The 17,375-nt window shown below is 36.4% G+C and overlaps 2 long non-coding RNA genes across 3 annotated transcripts in view; one reads left to right on the forward strand and one right to left on the reverse strand.

Moving 5' to 3' along the window:
- The window catches only part of LOC107848207, a 23,165-nt gene extending 15,965 nt beyond the window's left edge, over positions 1-7,200 (reverse strand). Inside the window, exons 1-2 of one of the 2 annotated variants that reach the window (XR_007051654.1) lie at positions 6,254-7,200; positions 5,438-5,890 (exon numbers count right to left, since the gene is read on the reverse strand). This is a non-coding gene — a long non-coding RNA (uncharacterized LOC107848207). Of the gene's footprint in view, positions 1-5,437 lie in introns of both variants that reach the window. The other variant, XR_007051653.1, reaches the window with a different exon arrangement.
- Positions 6,469-14,788, forward strand: LOC107848205. The gene is made up of 4 exons (XR_007051657.1): positions 6,469-6,604; positions 8,186-8,281; positions 8,896-8,941; positions 13,116-14,788. It is a non-coding gene; the product is annotated as an uncharacterized LOC107848205 (long non-coding RNA).
- The last annotated feature ends 2,587 nt before the right edge of the window (positions 14,789-17,375 follow it).

Here is a 17,375-nt window from a genome sequence, read left to right on the forward strand (position 1 = left end):
CAATTGAAAACCTATTAATCTACCAACCAAACCTGGATCTACTTAAAAATCTACCCGACCCAACCGAGAACCCAACCCAAATCCGAATAACAAAAGGGAAAACTCTCCTAAACTGATTCCTTTTCGCCGAGTCTGAACAGTTCAATGCTTTACTACGTGGGATTTGACTAGGCCCAAGGATATTATTCCCAGTTATAATTATTGGTGTGACACAGTTTATTAAAAAAGAATATAAGTGAAGTGTAAAGATGAACCTAAAATTGTGTGCTGAATTTCAATGATTTCACAAAATTTGACTAGTTGTATTGGTTATTCTAAGCCAGGACTTGTTGGAAGATAGAAAATTCCGGGCAGTTAAAAGCCCGCCAAAATCCAAATGAGGTGGAGAAGATGAACCGGTTTAGGAGGTTTCCCCAGAGTTATTAGGATTTGGGCTGGATGTTAAGTTGCGTTGGGTAGATTTTAAGTGGAGTCGAGTTTGGTTGGTAGATTAATAGGTTTTCAATTGATTAAAATTTTAAATAATGAAAAGCTACCATGTGTCAAAATAAAAATCCTAATCATTGTCTGTTAAAGAAGGGCCGAATAGGGCCTAAATGTGGATGGGAAGGATAAAGCCTGTGAGAAATATAAAAGAAGAATACTATTAAATTATATGTCTACATTATTATATTGAGACCCTATTTATAGACACTATATTTCAATTTTTTTTCAAATTAGTCACTACATTACAATCTTTTTCTAATTAAGGTTCTATATGCTATTTCTAGTCCTACTCATATTCAGCATACAAGGCATACATATCAAGCTTGTTATGGATGTAATTAATACGAGGATCGGTGAGGGACTTGATGAATATATTTCCAAGAAAACTGATAAGGTCTACTCTGGACGTCTGAGAGACCTCAATTGGAAAGGAACAAGCTGAAAAGTGATCTGAAAAATAGTAAATGTCGCCAGAAAGTCGATCTGGCCGGAACATGCTCGCGTGCTGGATTGTTAGATTTGATGCTGAAAAGTGGTCACAATCTAAGAAAAAATTATATGGGTGGGGAAAGAATGATGGCTCGATCCTATTGAGAAATAGAAATTATATGGGTAGGGTCGAAATGACGGCACGATCCTATTGGAAAATAGAAATTATATGGGTAGGGTCGGAATGATGGCATGACCCTGCGCAAATCAGATTAGAGGAGTCACCGTAAAGGCGCATAAAACTATGCAAATCATATCTAAGGAGTCACCGGAAAGACACACGGTGCTATGGAACTCGGATATGAGAAAGTACTCCAAAAAGACTCATGGTACTATGCAAATTAAATATGAGAAGTATTTCGGAGAGATGGACGGTGCTATCCAAACCTGATATGAGAAAGTAGTCTCTGGATAGATGCACGATGTTACGAAATCAAATATGAGAGAATAATCACCAGAAAAATACACAGTGACCCACCTTTTGCTAACATAATCATTGGCCAGACGGACAGTATAGACGGATTATAGCCGCCCGCCGGCAGCGGAAACTATTTTTGATTCTTTACCAAGATCGTAGAAGCTCTGATACCATGTGAGAAATATAAAAAAGGTATTGAATTGTTGTGTCTACATTATTACATTGAGACCCTATTCATAGACACTACATTCCAATTCTTTTCCAAATAGTGTCACTATATTGCAATCCTTTTTCAAGTAGAGTTCTATATGCTATTTCTAATCCTACTCATATTATAACAGAACTTAAAAATGGAAGGAGGGTATATTTGTACCATTTTCTAATAGGGTAATTTAGGCTCTTTTCCGTATTCATTATTCTATTTTTTGTCTTTCATTTGTTATTTTGTCTTATTCTCTTTGTTTTAATTTCTTTGTTGTGTGTTCTTCCTCTCATTGTGTTTTAATTATTCCATTTCTGCTTGTGTTTGTTTCAATTTTTTTTCTTTTTAAAATCAGTTCTACTTCTCTCTATTTCTTTATTTTATTATTCTATTTCATTGAGTTTTTTTTCCTCCCATCAACAATTTTAAACGGCATCGTCTGATGAAAAGAAAGACCATGCTTATGCTCATGGGTGCAAAGTTAGTGAGAAAGATATAAGCTTAATTCAATGGTTTTTGCACCTAGTAGATTACTAAAGGTGGAATTTATTGTCATAAACATCTCATTGGTGCTGAAAGCGATGTCACATTTTGTCCAAAATGCTTAGAACATGTGAAGAGGTAAGAAAGTATATTGGGAAAGAAGGAAATAAAACATCAAATAACCTATCAAGCATTTGTGATTAGTCTTGATGATAAGGATGATGAAATGGAAAAAGGTAAAGTTAACGATTTGCTGCTTCCCTAAAAATGTCAGTAAAGGGGAGAGGGAACATATTCTTCAAGTTGTGGATCTACCAGTAGGACTAAAGGCCTTATAAATATTTATTTTACGCAGTATTCGAAGGATGTGGTTAGGTCAAGGAAAAGCAGCGAAGATGGATGTTGCCAAGAAGATTTTGAGGATTCGTGCAGTGACAATATTGAGATGGTTTGGACATGTGAAGAGATGTGCAGACGCCCCAGTGCGGAGGTGCGAGAGGTTGGATGTAGTAGGTATGAGGAGAGGTAGAGGTAGATCGAAGAAGTATTTGGAAGAGGTGATTTGACATAACATGGCACAACTACAGGTTACTGGGGGCATGGCTTACATAGGAGGGTGTTGAGGACGCATATTAGGGTAAAAGGTTGGTAATGGAGGGACTTGCTTTTCAAAAGTGTAGGCTTGTTAGTGTTTGTCGTTGTACAAGCCGTTTTATTGTAGTTCTTGCTTCTGATATCTATCATTGTCCGTGGTCTATTGTTTCATTATCACACTATTTTGTTGTTGTTCTTATTCCTTCCCTGTAGGTGGCTTTGCGCTGCTTCCCTCGTTAGTTGTTATGTTCTCTTCATTATTTTCTTCTTCTTTGTACTTGGATTTGCTGATTGAGCTGAGGGTCTTTTAGAAACAATCTCTCTATCTCAACGAGGTAGTGGTAAGGCTTGCATAACCTCTACCCTCCCCCGACTCCACTTGTGGGTTTGAAACTGGGTACATTGTTGTTGTTGTGCAGTTACAATATTTACATGATGAATATATAATGCAGGGCTCCCTTTAAGTTGTATCAGTTATAACAGAACCTTTTCGACTTCCATTGAGGTTGGCAAGGAAACGAAAAAATCTTTCTCTATTTTAATATAAAAGAAATATGCGCTCCTCTCCTTAGAGTCAAGTGGCTTTCCGCTCCTCTCTTCTCTATTGAGATCATCTTATAGAGGGGAGCTAGAGTTCAATAGTATAAGTGTTTATCCTTGTTAGACGGAGGATGTGCTAAAGCCATAGGGTAAGCTCTCATAGAGATTGATAATAAGCATAAAAATCAGGCCTTATGATGAGATAAACAGAAGATTCTTTATAGAAAATCCTCTTTGTTTCCACCTCAAGCTCGGTCATTGGTTGTCCTCCTCAATCGATTAGATGGCGAATCGCGCGTGTATTGGTCTTTGGGAAAGTGTAAGATGCTATTGCTTGTAAAATTGACTTTTAGTTTTGCCTTCTTCTTCCTTTATGGACAGAAGCCCCTTTAGCTTCAGGGGAAATTCCTGTGTCTTTTTTTCATCATCTCTGTCTATGGCCTATGCCAATGGGTCTTATTTGGATGAGGTGCATTTCATTTTCTTTTGTTAGTTTTATCAGTCAGGAGGATTTTCTGTGGAATGGTTGTGAATAGAAAAGAACAAAGATATTGTGACATGAGATCCTCTAATTTGTAGCAAGAAGCATGGTGGCCTTGGAATAAAAAAACTGAGTATTCACAATAATATCCTGTTACAAAAGTGGCTATGGAGGTTCATGATAGAGGACAAATCTTTGTGGAGAAGATTTATTACACAAAAATATGGTTTAATGAACAACTGGATAGCTGAAGAAGTGAAGGGTACATATGGATGCAGTCTGTGGAAGACCATCAGAAATATCAACAACAACAAACCCAGTGTATTCCCACATAGTGGGGTCTGGGGAGGGTAAGATGTACGCAGTCTATACCACCATCAGAAATATGTGGTCTAATTTCTGGACCAATATTAGAATCAATGTGGGTGATGGGTTTAAAGCCTCATTTTGGGATGATCGGTGGATTGATCAGAATAACTTGAAAAACCTTTTTCCAGATTTATATTCTTTGAGTCTTTAGAAGCAGGCAACTAACTGTAAGACAAATCTGTAAGACAAATCTGGATGGAGAATGGATGTGAGCTGAATTTCAGTAGGGCTTTGAATGTCTGGGAAGTGGATAGAGCCACTGAATTGTTGCATTATTTGAACTCATTTGAAGGCATTATTGATGTTCTGAACAACCAGTGTGGAGCCTTTCCAGTGAAGGAGCCTTCTTAGTTAAATCAGTTTATTGTAAGATGAACAAGAGAAGTAGTGTGGCAGTGGTATGGCCCTAGAAATTCAATTGGAAGATTAAAATTCCTGCCAGAATAGCGTGCTTTGTGTGGTTGGTAGTTAGAAGAGCTAGTTTAATTCAGGAGAGACTACAAAAAGAGGTCTTGGCAAGAAGCTGAAAACAATGAGCATCTTTTCCTGCCTTCTGAGACAGCTGCAAATCTGTGGCAAATGTTCTTTGGTATGTTGCGGGTGAATTGGGCAATGCCAAGAACAACTCGGGAAATTCTGAAGAATTGAAAAAGAGTAGGAAGAAGAGGGACAGAGGAAGACTGGAGACTGGTGGCAGAGCATTCCGGAATGTATTTGGTGGACAGAATGGACTGAGAGGAACCTCAGACATTTTGAGCACAAAAGCATTCCCATCCACGAAATTAAGATCAATTGCCTCAATCTTTTTTATTTTTGGTGTAAATAGGATCTAAGTGGGGAGGTAGCAGTTTCTGTAGATTTCTTCGACAATTTGTAACCAGCAGTTGTACATAGGATCCCCCATAATCCTATTTTGTAATTGAAACCTTTCGCCTAAGCACCTGCTTGATGGTGTTGGGCCTTCTTGGACATGAAATACAAGTCACCCTTTTCAAAAAAAATCCTGATTTTCTTTCCTAGTCGATTTAGGGTCTGCACGTATCATAAAGTTAAGTGTTCCTTATCGATATAAAGAGGTGGAGGAAACAAACAAAATTGTCGAGGAACACAAAGTACAATGGAACAAGTATGGATATTCCATTATCACGGATAAGTGGGACAACAAGAAATGGAAAAATGATTTTCAATGTGTTTGTGAATTCTCCAAAAGGATGTTTATTTCTTGAACCTACTGATTCTAGCAACTTCTAGTTCCACCAAATGTTCTCCTTGTTCAAGACAACTGTAGAGAGAATTGGAGCAAATATGGTTGTTCAAGTTGTTAACGATAACACTAGTGGAATTCTTAAAGCGGCTCATATTTTGAAGTGTGTACCTGCACATTTGTTGGACTCCACGCGCAACTCCTTGTATAGTATGATGTTCGGTGACTTCGTCAAGGAAAAATCCATCACTATAGAATTTGCAATTGATTGACATGCTGTTGTTGCCCAGAAATATCCATTGAAGATGCTCTATGAAATTACAAGTGCATAGTTGAAACCATGGAGGTGGGTACTGGGAACAGAATCTCGTGCAACTACAGTTATTTGCTTAGCAGGCCATTAATAGAATATCATCTGCAGATAGTATGCATGATAGAATCTCATCTTATCTACTAGTAATTAGCTCATCCGTAGCAAGTAGGGCTGTAGGGGCTCTCGGAAGATCTCTAGGGAAACATATGGTTGTGGAAGCTCCTCTATATTCTTTCTACTATTCTCGTACTTGTAATAAATCCTTTGTACGTACTTGTGTTTATATATTACCTTTGAATTCCTTTCTCCTCCTGTACCAACCAAAAAACTTTTCTCAGCATTCTCTCATACTTTTTCTCCAAGTCAATAAATATCAAACCATTCAATTCCATGTCAATCCCAAATTAGTTACAGCTCTATGATCCTTTATTTTTTTTTCATGGGGCCCTTTTCGGGACCTGCGTATAGCGGGAGCTTTAGTGCACCGGGCTGTCAATTTTTAAAAGGTCAGTGTATTTCATTCATAAACTAGGCGGAGTTGGCCATATACAAAAAAACAAAAAGTAAAGAATCTACAAAATCTGATTCTCAACAAAGTCCACCCATTCTTCTATACAACTAGGAATATTATGGGTGCACCAAAAGAAAATGAGAGACCGTAGGCTAATCCTCACCTGAGAAAAACTAGACTCTACCCCCTCAAAAGTTCTTCTATATCTCTCTATCCAAACAACCCACATCAACGCAAGAGGGACAAAATTCCAAGCCTTACGTCTTTTTCTAATTCCTCTTCTCCAACAAAACATTTAATTTTATCTATTCAGCTTTATTTAGGTCCACGCATAGTTGGAGGATTCATCATAGTCGGGCTATGTGTATGCTGGCCTCCAACCTACGGAAATGATCCTTTATGCGGGCTTGAAGTTGACTTTGTTTTTGCAGAACTCACATGCGCATGGTTGTCAGTGAATACCCAAAATGTGTAATAGCTCAATATGACAAGGGAATTGCAATATTGCCAACAGGTTATTGCTGTTTTAATTGCAGCTTTTGGCCCCACAATATTCCCTTCATAGTGGATGGTTTATGCTTCTTGTGGAACTTTTTGATTTTCTGATGAATGGTCAAACTTGTGAAATTCTTTTACTTGCACATGCCTGTGTGTACCTATATTCTAAATATATCCATCAGTTAAAAAAAGAAATGTGCCATAAGATAGTGGTCTTTATTTAAATATATATCTTATGGCCAGTTTTGGTGAGAAGTCTGTTTTTGTTCTCTGGTTTGTTCATGACCATTTTAAATAAAATTAAAATATTAAAACAAGCAATATAAATATTATAAATCAAAAATTAATGTAAGTAAACAAATGTAGATACTAAAAAATAAAATATAGATATTAAAGTAAATAAAAAAGAGATTAAATTTGGAACGAATATACCGAACGTCTGCGTAAAAGCAGACGTATACCAAATATCGGAATTAAAAGATGATAATTGAAGCTTGTAATATCCTTAAAAAAATTTCTACTCTAACTAATACAATAACTATAAATATTTAGACAGAGTATAAAAATATTAAGAGAGAGTATGAGAAATTGAGAATATTTGTGAGGTAAAAGAATAAATATAAAAGGGTATATATAGTGAAAATTTTAAGGGGTAGTAGGGTAGTTGGGGGTGGGGGTGGGGGCACCCAACGGCCAAATTCCAACGGCCAAAAGAGCCGTTGCTGCCAAATGACTCAAAAAATTAAAAAATAAAATAAAATTACAACGGTCAAAAACTGTCCGGTCGTCGCCGGACCGGAACCGGTCAATCGGAATACCGAATTTTTTGGTTGGTCCGCACTGATACCGTATTCCGGATCATTGGGTACCAGTATACCGGTTTAAACCGGTACTGTTGTTTTACCGGAACCGGAGTAACCGGACCGGAATGGGAAATTCCGATTATGTTGTCACCCTTATCCCACACAAATACCTCTTAATGATTAGGACTTAGTTCCAGATCTGAATGATTAAGATCTATTCAGACCTATTAAGAGCCAAATTCTTAATGAAAAACAAATGCACTTAATGGTCTGAAGTCTGAATCATTCAGATTCAGACCTCCATTAAGTGCAAACAAATAAGGCCTTAATCGAACAAAAAATAGTTCTACACATATACGGTCTACATGGACATCTTTACAACAGTCATGTATTTGTTGTCTTTGTTTTTTCAGTTTAGTTGAATACATTCAGTCCCTCCTCTTTGGTCTTCCTTTCCTTTTCTCAGTTTTGAGCAATGAGGTTTTTGAAGCCTCAGTTTTGACTTGAATAAGGCATGTAGATTGCACAAATGATTGATCTTAAACAGTTCAAGTTCTTTGATTTGATCAAACATGTGTTGTCTTTGCACATTTGTTTGTGATTGCGATTCTCTTTTTGGGCTTGTCCAATCTTTAAACCCATAATTTGCTTTGGGATAGATATCCCTTATGTAAACCAATACTTCTTTGGGTGTGTTTGTTTAGGTGCAACGTCCAATGTTTTTCACTAAAAGAATGTTTTGAATTTTTACTACACATTTTTTGTTGTTAGATCTCATGAATTTCTCTTTGCAGATGAAAGCATGGGCGAAAGCACAAAATATTAACAGTGCAAAGGATCAAACATTGAATTCTTTATCTATAATACTCTTGGTTGCTTTCCATTTGCAGGTATGCTTTTCAGGACATGTTCATCATTTGGAAACCCTTGAATTATCTTTATCTTTCTTTTTCCTCATTCTTTGTGGAAGACCTGAACCTCTTGTTTATCATGTCCTCTATCGGAATTCCCATGTTTTCCATTCATCTATTTCTGGCATTCATGTTAAAGTAACTTTAGTTGTCGAGCATTTTAAGTTATTCTTTTGGGATGTTTCGGCTGAGGTGTTTTTATCTCCGCCTATTAGACCTTTGTACAGTTAATTATGATAAGGGCTTCTGAATCTTGAGCATGCTAATGCATCCACAAATTATAATGTTGCTTGTGAACAGTATAGGACCTTGACAAAGTAGGAAATTAATAATTACTGGAAGTACCGGACTACAAGGGTCTATTATATGCAACCTCACCTTACGTTTCTGCAAGGGACTGTTTCCATGGCTTGACCCCCTGTCATATGGAAGCAACTTTACCAGTTACTATACATATACATGTACACATATATAAATATATGTATGCATGTGCGTGTATTCCTGATCCTTATCAAAGTATAATTAGATCTTTGTATAGATTAGTTCTGAATATTTTTTCTCATCACTTACTTGGCTTAATCGAAGCTTTGCAGACTCGAAATCCTCCCATACTGCCTCCATTTTCCGCGTTAGTCAGAGGTAAAACTCTGACTTATTACATTTCAAGTTTCCCATAAATCTATGTAGCATAGTTAATTCTGGTTGAAATTTCTCAATCCATCATAAAGGGGAAATTTGGTATTAGAATGATTTTGGACCTCAATTTGTTCCTTTGAAGATCTAGCATTTGATTTAAATACTTGCTTTGTTGCTTAATTGTACTAGTTTACCAACACTAAACCAATTTCGTGTTAGTTTTAGTTTTGGTATGCTATGTGCTGACTGATATGGTGTTCTGTGAAAGTTAATCCATGAGATTGTTGTATTTAGTTCTGGCATATCGAGAGCTGTAAACCATTGTCAAGTCACATCCATGCGACTGTGATACTATCACAAAAGTTAAGTTACGGGAAAAGAGGTCATATTTAAGACTTCTAACAATGAGAAAGGCAAAAGTTTGTCTGATCAATCAAAAGAACGTTGCAAGTGCTTGTTAAATATGGGGATCGAAGGATTTCATCTTTGAGGAAAACAATAATGATGTTCGCTCTTGCTGCAGCCACGAGTCTACAGGGAAGATACACCAAGTCTTTTATGACAAACATTCATTAATATATATGGACCTTGTTGAGTTCAGGATTTAGGTAATATGAATATCAATTAAGTGGAAGTTCTTTAAATGCCTTCGAACAAATGCATACGAAGTATCTTAATATATTATTAAACATTAGCCTTTCATTTCAAAACATTTTTGTAATGTCAATTAAGTGGAAGTTCTTTAAATGTAGTGTCATTACCATTTTCAAAAGTTCTTTAATTGAAGTGGAATATTAAATATTAATTAAGAATATCAAATTATTTGGGAATGAGAATTCTTTTTGTTTCTTGAGTATTAACTTTATAGAAACTTTTAATTAGTTTAGAAGAATTTCATTTTACAAAGAGAAAATCTATTGTAAGCATTTCTAAATTTCTGAAAAATAACTTCCAATAATAGGATTTGCATGTCATAGGGCATTAGTGTCAGTGCTCAAAGTTCTTTATAAAAGATGGATAAATAAGTGAGAATAGGCTTTGATCGTTGAAAAAGTTTAACAAATACGTCATGAGCAAGTCATATGACTTTTTCTCATCTGAACTAACATTGTTACGATGAGATCTTCCTTTTTGTACCTGAATGTACTGTTAGGGTATCATGTACAACTGCAAAAAGTAGGACAAAACGGAAGTACCAAAGATGTAATTTTGTCTTTTCTAATAATTCAAGATGTTCTTTTTTTCACATGCACAGATATATCAGAAGGCTACTAGAAAGAGCCCAAAATGCTAACCTGAGCTAAGTAAGGTTAAAAGCCTCCAAGTTGTTATTTGACGTGTATATAATTTGAGAATATAAGGGACTTCTTATCCTGCAAAGTTGGTTTCAAGTCCTGAATTGGAGTTCTGGGGGATGAGGGTGAGCTTATCCTTATTCTTTTTAAATTGAAGATACAGATTAGGAGGGAACTTTTTGTTGGAACTCCTTTTGTAGTTCCCATTCAGTAGAAGAATGTTAAGGATGCACAGTTTAAACGGCAACAAAAATAGTTTGAGTAGACATTTGGTGGACAGAAAGTGAAATCTGGGTACAGTCCATGTGCCTTTTTTTGATAAAGAGCTCTGGAAAGGAAGCAAAACGAGTATACTTGGCCTCATTTTGCAAAATGAACCTGATGTGAAGGCTACATGATCCTTGTAAACTGATTCCCCAATTATATGTGGAGGAAATTTTAAATTTGTGAATGAACTTTCATATGCATCAAACTTGCTAGTTTTGGAATTATTGCTCTGTTATTTTGTCAAGAGCTTCAATAGAAGTGCTCCTACAAGCAATGTAGGTTAAGAGGTCATAGGACTTCGAGAGCTAGAGCTCTTCTAGGAAAGAAAGCAATAAATATGTGGCATGTATAAGTGCCAGTTCATAATCCATAGAAGGAAGAAAGAGCTTTTATGTGTATCTTCTAAGAATTGACAAGATACAGATGAAGCTTAATAATCTGCTTCTTGCCTTCTTTTGTGTTCAATTTTTGGAATAACTTGTCTAGATGCGGAGGGGTAGGGCGACAGGGCTAACGAGATTTCGGTGGATTTTTGAAAGTATTCAGGTTTTGGTGGATTTTTGAAAGTATTCAGGTGAAGTAGGTTTAAGGTGGTTGACTGATTTGTTTAACGATATTTTCAAGATTGTGAGAAAGCCTAAGGCTTAGAGATGGAGTACGATTATTCCATTATATAAAAATAAGGGTGACATTCAGAGTTGCAATAACTATAGGGGTATTAAGCTGTTGAGTCACACTATGAAGATTTCAGAGAGGGTGGTTGAGTGGAGATTGAGGAGGGTCGTGTCCATTTCGGAGAATCAGTTTGGTTTTATGTCTGGTCGCTCGACGACAGAGGCAATCCACCTGGTGAGGAGATTGGTGGAACAGTATAGGGAAAGGAAGAGGGATTTGCACATAGTGTTCATCGACGTGGAGAAGACGTATGTCAAAGTCCCTAGGGAGGTTCTTTGGAGATGCTTGGAGGTGAGAAGGGTTCCGGTGGCGTACATCAGAGCTATTAAGGACATGTACGAAGGAGGGAAGACTCAGGTGAGGACGGCGGGAGGAGACTCAGGGCATTTTTCAGTCGAGACAGGGTTGCATCAGGGTTTGACTCTTCGCCCGTTTTTGTTTGCGTTGGTGATGGATGTGTTGAAGTGTAGTATTCAAGGTGAGTTGCCTTGGTGTATGTTATTTGCGGATAATGTAGTGCTGATTGATGAGACGCAGGAGGGGGTGAATGAAAGATTGGAGGTAAACCATTGAATCTTAGGGGTTCAGGTTGAGTAGGTCCAAGACGGAGTATATGGAATGCAAGTTTAGTGACTCGAGTCAGGAGGACGATGTGGTGGTGAGGTTGGATTCCCTGGATGTTTGTAAGAGGGATAGTTTTAAGTATCTTAGGTCTATGATTCAGGGGGATGACGAGATTGACGAGGATGTCTAAACATATTGGAGCAGGTTGGATGAAGTGGAGGCTCGTCTCGGGAGTGTTGTATGATAAGAAGGTGCCCCTTAAGCTTAAAGACAAATTCTACAAAGTGGCAGTTCGTCCGGCCATGCTGTAGGAGTGGAGTGTTGGCCAATCAAGAACTCCCACATTCAAAGATTGAAGGTGGCGGAAATGAGAATGTTGCGGTGGATGTGTGGACTTACTAGAGGGGATAGAGTTGGGAATGAGACTATCAGGGAGAAGATGAGAGTGGATTCAATGGAGGACACGATGCGAGAAGGAAGGCTAAGTTGGTTTGGGCATATGATGAGGAAGGGCACGGATGCCCCAGTTCGTAGGTGTGAGAAACTAGCTTTGGATGACTTTAGGAGGAGTAGAGGTAGGCCGAAGGAATACTGGAGGGAGGTGATTAGACATGACATGGAGCAGCTACAGCTTACTGAGAACATGGCCCTAGATAGGAAGGTGTGGAGGTTGCGGATAAGGGTAGAAGGCTAGGGTGAGTGTGTGAGTTATAGCAAGGTGTTAGGAGAGCTCTTGTGTAGCCGGGTTAGTAATCCTAGGACTGTGTCCTTTAGTAGGAGCCTTTAGTCAGGAGAGTTTGGGTGTGGTGGGTGTCTTTGGTCCGTAAGTGTATGTTACTACTAGGCGGGTGTCCTATCTCTTATGTGACTTGCTCGTATTTTTCGTATTTCACATTTCTCTGATATTTATTTTAGTATTTCTTATTTCTTATTTCTGTTATGTCATCCATCCTGCTTCATGTTCCACTACGACCTTGTGTACTATTCTCTATCCTGAGCCGGGGGTCTATCGGAAACAACCTCTCTACTTCTTCGGAGGTAGCGGTATGGACTGCGTACATTGTACCCTTCCCAGACCTCACTTTGTGGGAATACACTGGGTTGTTTGTTGTTGTTGTTGAATATGTCATGTTGTTTGTTGTTGTTGTTGTTGAATATGTCATTCTTGTGCATGGAAATTTTAGGCAGAAAGCTCTAAATGTAGTAGATATGAGGCATTATTTCATTTTAGTGCTGCCTAAGTTTTCACCCATCTCTTTTTAGTTATTAGTCATGAAGCTGTTTCGTTCTTTCTATTTCCAAGTACTGTATCCAGCTTACAGTTTTTATTTAACTTTGGTCACCCATTATTTTAATCGACTTCCTATCTTTGCTAGATGGTAATGAGTCGGTAGCAGTGGAGAGGTCTCTGCGTAGTCTCTGCCTAAGTTTTCGTACTATGGAATAAGCAACAAAGAATCAGTGCCTGAGCTCTTTGTTTCTCTATTAAACAAGGTTGGATTTTGTATTCTCCATTGGTGTAAAATGGTTCATGTACCATGCGGGCTGCGATTTTTACATATTATGTTATAACAGAGACGGAGCCAAAATTTAAAGCTTGGGGGTTCTGAATCTTAAAATAGAATAACGACTTCAAGCTAATATATAATAACCGTCAAACTTACAAACGAGTATATATATATATACTAGAGGAGCATAGCCCGTGTCAGCACGGCAACGTCTATTATATTTTGAGCATTATAAAGTTACGAGTCTGACGCCAATCATAAGTTAGATTAGAAGTATATACGTTAATAGGGATCCTATTGCGCTTATAAATGCTACAACTAAACACGACTGTTAATGACCAAAAAGAATTCGTGCTACAGTTAAACACGACTAAGCAATGGCCACTAGGGGTGGGCATTCGGTATTCGACTCGATATTTTCAAAGTTCGGGTTCGATAATTCGATAATCGATATTTGAACATAGATACCACATAATAATCGATATTTGAACATAGATACCACATACCATACTTATAAATATTGATTTGATAGTTCGATAATCGATAAATTAAACTTCGATTCGGTACGGTATTTGGTAATATCATATTAAAGTTGGAGATGCGCAAATGTATGTTTAACCTTCAAAAAGTATCTTTAATAAAAACCTTTAGTATTCTTTTTGTTGTTTTTTATGAATATATTAACAAGGTCCAAGAGATTCCTTGAGATGATTAGAACTATTGTCTATTGGATTGGGTTATATATATATATATATATTGAAAATTCGATAAATACCGAATATCAAACAGTAATAAAGTTCATCCTTATCTCCACTCTCAATAGGAGTTCAGGGATCAAGCCTGTACTTTGATCGATTCGATTCTATTTATATGTTTAGGCTTTTTAGCTTCATGTGTCAAATCAAATGGGCTTGAGAGACAGTCTTGTACTCTTTAGTTAGCAGCACGTACCAGAGCCTACCACAATTGACTTGGCCTGTGTGCATAGGGATTATCCAGAAAAGACATCAAATCGTGCTACCACAATTGACTTGGCCTGTGTGCATAGGGAGTATGTCGCCGACAAAGAAGAGCTCTATTTCAATTGTCTTTTTAAAATTTCATCTTTTTCTTGAACTTAACAGATTTAACAGAATGGCTGCTTCATTCTTGCACATGATTATAGTCCGACCAACCCTCAAAGAGCATAGATTAGATCAGCGAGTCTGCTCTGCAACAAAGCTCAAATGGCAATACTTGCAATCACTCACTCGTGCACTATTCCTCTTCCGCAGTAATGACTTCACGAATGTGGAATACAATTTAGCAAGAGAAAGGTTGTGAGATGGTCCACTGAATAGTGTCTCAATACCATTTTCATGATACTGATGATATGACGATAGATAAGAGATTCTTTTCCCTCTTGAGCTAAAAAAGGGTAGGTCATAACCAATTCCTACGAATACAGTTTCATCAGTCATGAGTATCATTTAAACTAAGGGTGGGCGGTCGATCGATTCGATCTGATTGTTTAATATCGGTTCGGTTTATCGATTTTTGAATTGACAAAAATGACATCTATAACCAAACCGAAATAAATTCAATTTGATTCGATTTTTACAAATTCAATTCGGTTATTTCAAAATTTTATTTCGATTTGAAATATTAAAGTAGTTAGCCTCTCTTTTTCATAACTGAGCATTTAAAATTGATGGATATTTTTTAGAAACATTATTTTTTTCGAACTTATTTTTCATTTCCAAATATAAATAATTATAGAATGAAATAATCATAAGCTTAACATAATACATAACGTCATTAATCATTACATATAATATAACCTTACATAAATAGTCTATAAAACAACACAAAACTCATAAAAATAGTCCATGAAATAACATACTTTCTACATAAATAGTCCATAAAACAGTCCAAAGTCACAAAAATAGTCCATAAAATATTTGAGTCACTAAAACAATCCATAAATAGCCTGCGACGTATGCGAATTTGCTGTTAAATGTTAATTGTGAATGTGATTTACTAAATATTATATATATATATATATATATATAACATAATATTATGTTATATATATATAATATAATATTATGTTATATATATATAATATAATAATATATTATATATATTATATATATAATAAAATATATATATTATTTATTTATTTATAAAATTTTGATTTTTCGATTTGAACCGACTTTTTTTTTTAAAACCAAAAACCGAACCGAAAAACCAAAATTTTAAAATTACAAACCGAATCCGATCCGAAAAAACCAAAAAACCGAAACCAAAATTAAATTTCGATTTGATTTTTCGATTTTTTTGGTTAATTTTCGATTTAATTTTTCGGTTTAAACCAAAACATGCCCACACCTAATTTAAACTTTTAAAAAAACACAGTTCTTTGCAGATTATCAAACATTAGGATATGCCACCTGTAGAGAATTACTCTATAGTTCTGCTGGGTAGGTGTTCAATTCCCTATTACAGCACTTTCTATTAGACCTCTTAACCAACCCCCGCATTTCCCTATTCTAAAGCTATTAACCAACCCCCACATCTCCCTATTCTAAAGCTAATAATGCATCATCTGATGTTTCAACAAGTAGATACATATTTTTTCATTCTAGAGTGATAAAGGCTGCTTCCACTTAAATATCTCTAATACACAGATAATATTGAAAAAAAAAAAATCTAGAATATGTACTTGATCTGACAATGATGCCATAAAGAACCAAGAACTTTGTCGTCGGGAAAAAAGAATAAATGCATCAACCTATTTAACTTATTTTTCCTTTTTCATTAAGGTTATTGTAATTGTTACGAAGATGATACGAGCTTAAATGACGATAATGAGGATTAATATAGCCAATCCCAACTTATTTGAGACTGAGGCATAATAATTGTTATCACTGACACATCATGCAGTAACCATACAACTTAGTGCCTCAGAGATCTTGTCATTTCAAGACCTTCATCACCCATTAATGTTCTACAAAAAAGGTTTATTTCAAGTAATTTTGTCTCTGTCTAATTCAAAGTATTCAGAAACACCCGATCACATAAAATAAAGCAAGAAAGGCCACATCCACAGATTATAGGGGCCACAAACTGAAATAGACATGAACTTTGACGGACAAAATGGGACACATCTGTTTCCTCAAGATTTCCTCTACTTACCTTATGTATGTGGGTGTGACTGTCGAATGGATGAAAAGCACATATGCATGATCGACATTAGATAAGCTAACAGCAACTGCATTGATCAGCCATCTGTAACACCATCCCTCGACTTGAGACTCCCACGAATTAAAGAAAGTAAAGAAACTTACACGGTAAATATATTTACCCAATTCTCGCCTGAGCACACAACAAAGAACCAACCTACGTGTAATATGCAGCTGATATGACTGAAGAAATATTAAAAAACTGCCAATCTGTTGAAATTCTTTGACTGCATCATTGAACTTCCAAACTATCAAATATATGTACCCTCACCTATAAAAAGTCAGCAACCCCGATCACAGCCTATCAACACCTAAGCACACAACAAAAGAACCAACAGTAAACCCTTTTCGTAATTGCTTTCAAGCGCTTTCATTTGACGAAGAAGAACAGGTAGCCATAGTGCCTTCTGAGCTTTATGATAAAATAAGTTGTGCTTTGCACTTGGCATATCACACCTTCCTAAAGACACAAACAACTACTAACATGCCTAACTTGTAGATGAAAAGATAATAACAACATGAGCCACACAAGCATGAAATTGGATCAGGTTTATAAAATTGATCTTTAGATAGCAATATCGCAATTAAACATTACAGAAAAAATGTGAACAAAGATATCTAGCAAACGAATCTCTCTTTCTATGTCTTAACATGGCTTCTGGTAACATCATCCAAAGTGCAACATCCAGCAACAGCCATGATCAGCTCAAGTTCATTCTTTAGCATTTCAATAACTTACTTTACCCCATAATCTCCTTTAACGGTCAGGTCATAAATAACCGATCGACCATATGAAGAAATACATTTAATATTATTTACACTATCAACATATACAAGTTAAATCTATTTCTTTAAATCATTAAGTTTGTCATAACAGCTTCCATGCCTAGTGCTAACCCTTGAA

This window comes from Capsicum annuum, unplaced genomic scaffold, assembly GCF_002878395.1.
Source record: "Capsicum annuum cultivar UCD-10X-F1 unplaced genomic scaffold, UCD10Xv1.1 ctg81309, whole genome shotgun sequence".
Taxonomy (NCBI): Eukaryota; Viridiplantae; Streptophyta; class Magnoliopsida; order Solanales; family Solanaceae; genus Capsicum; species Capsicum annuum.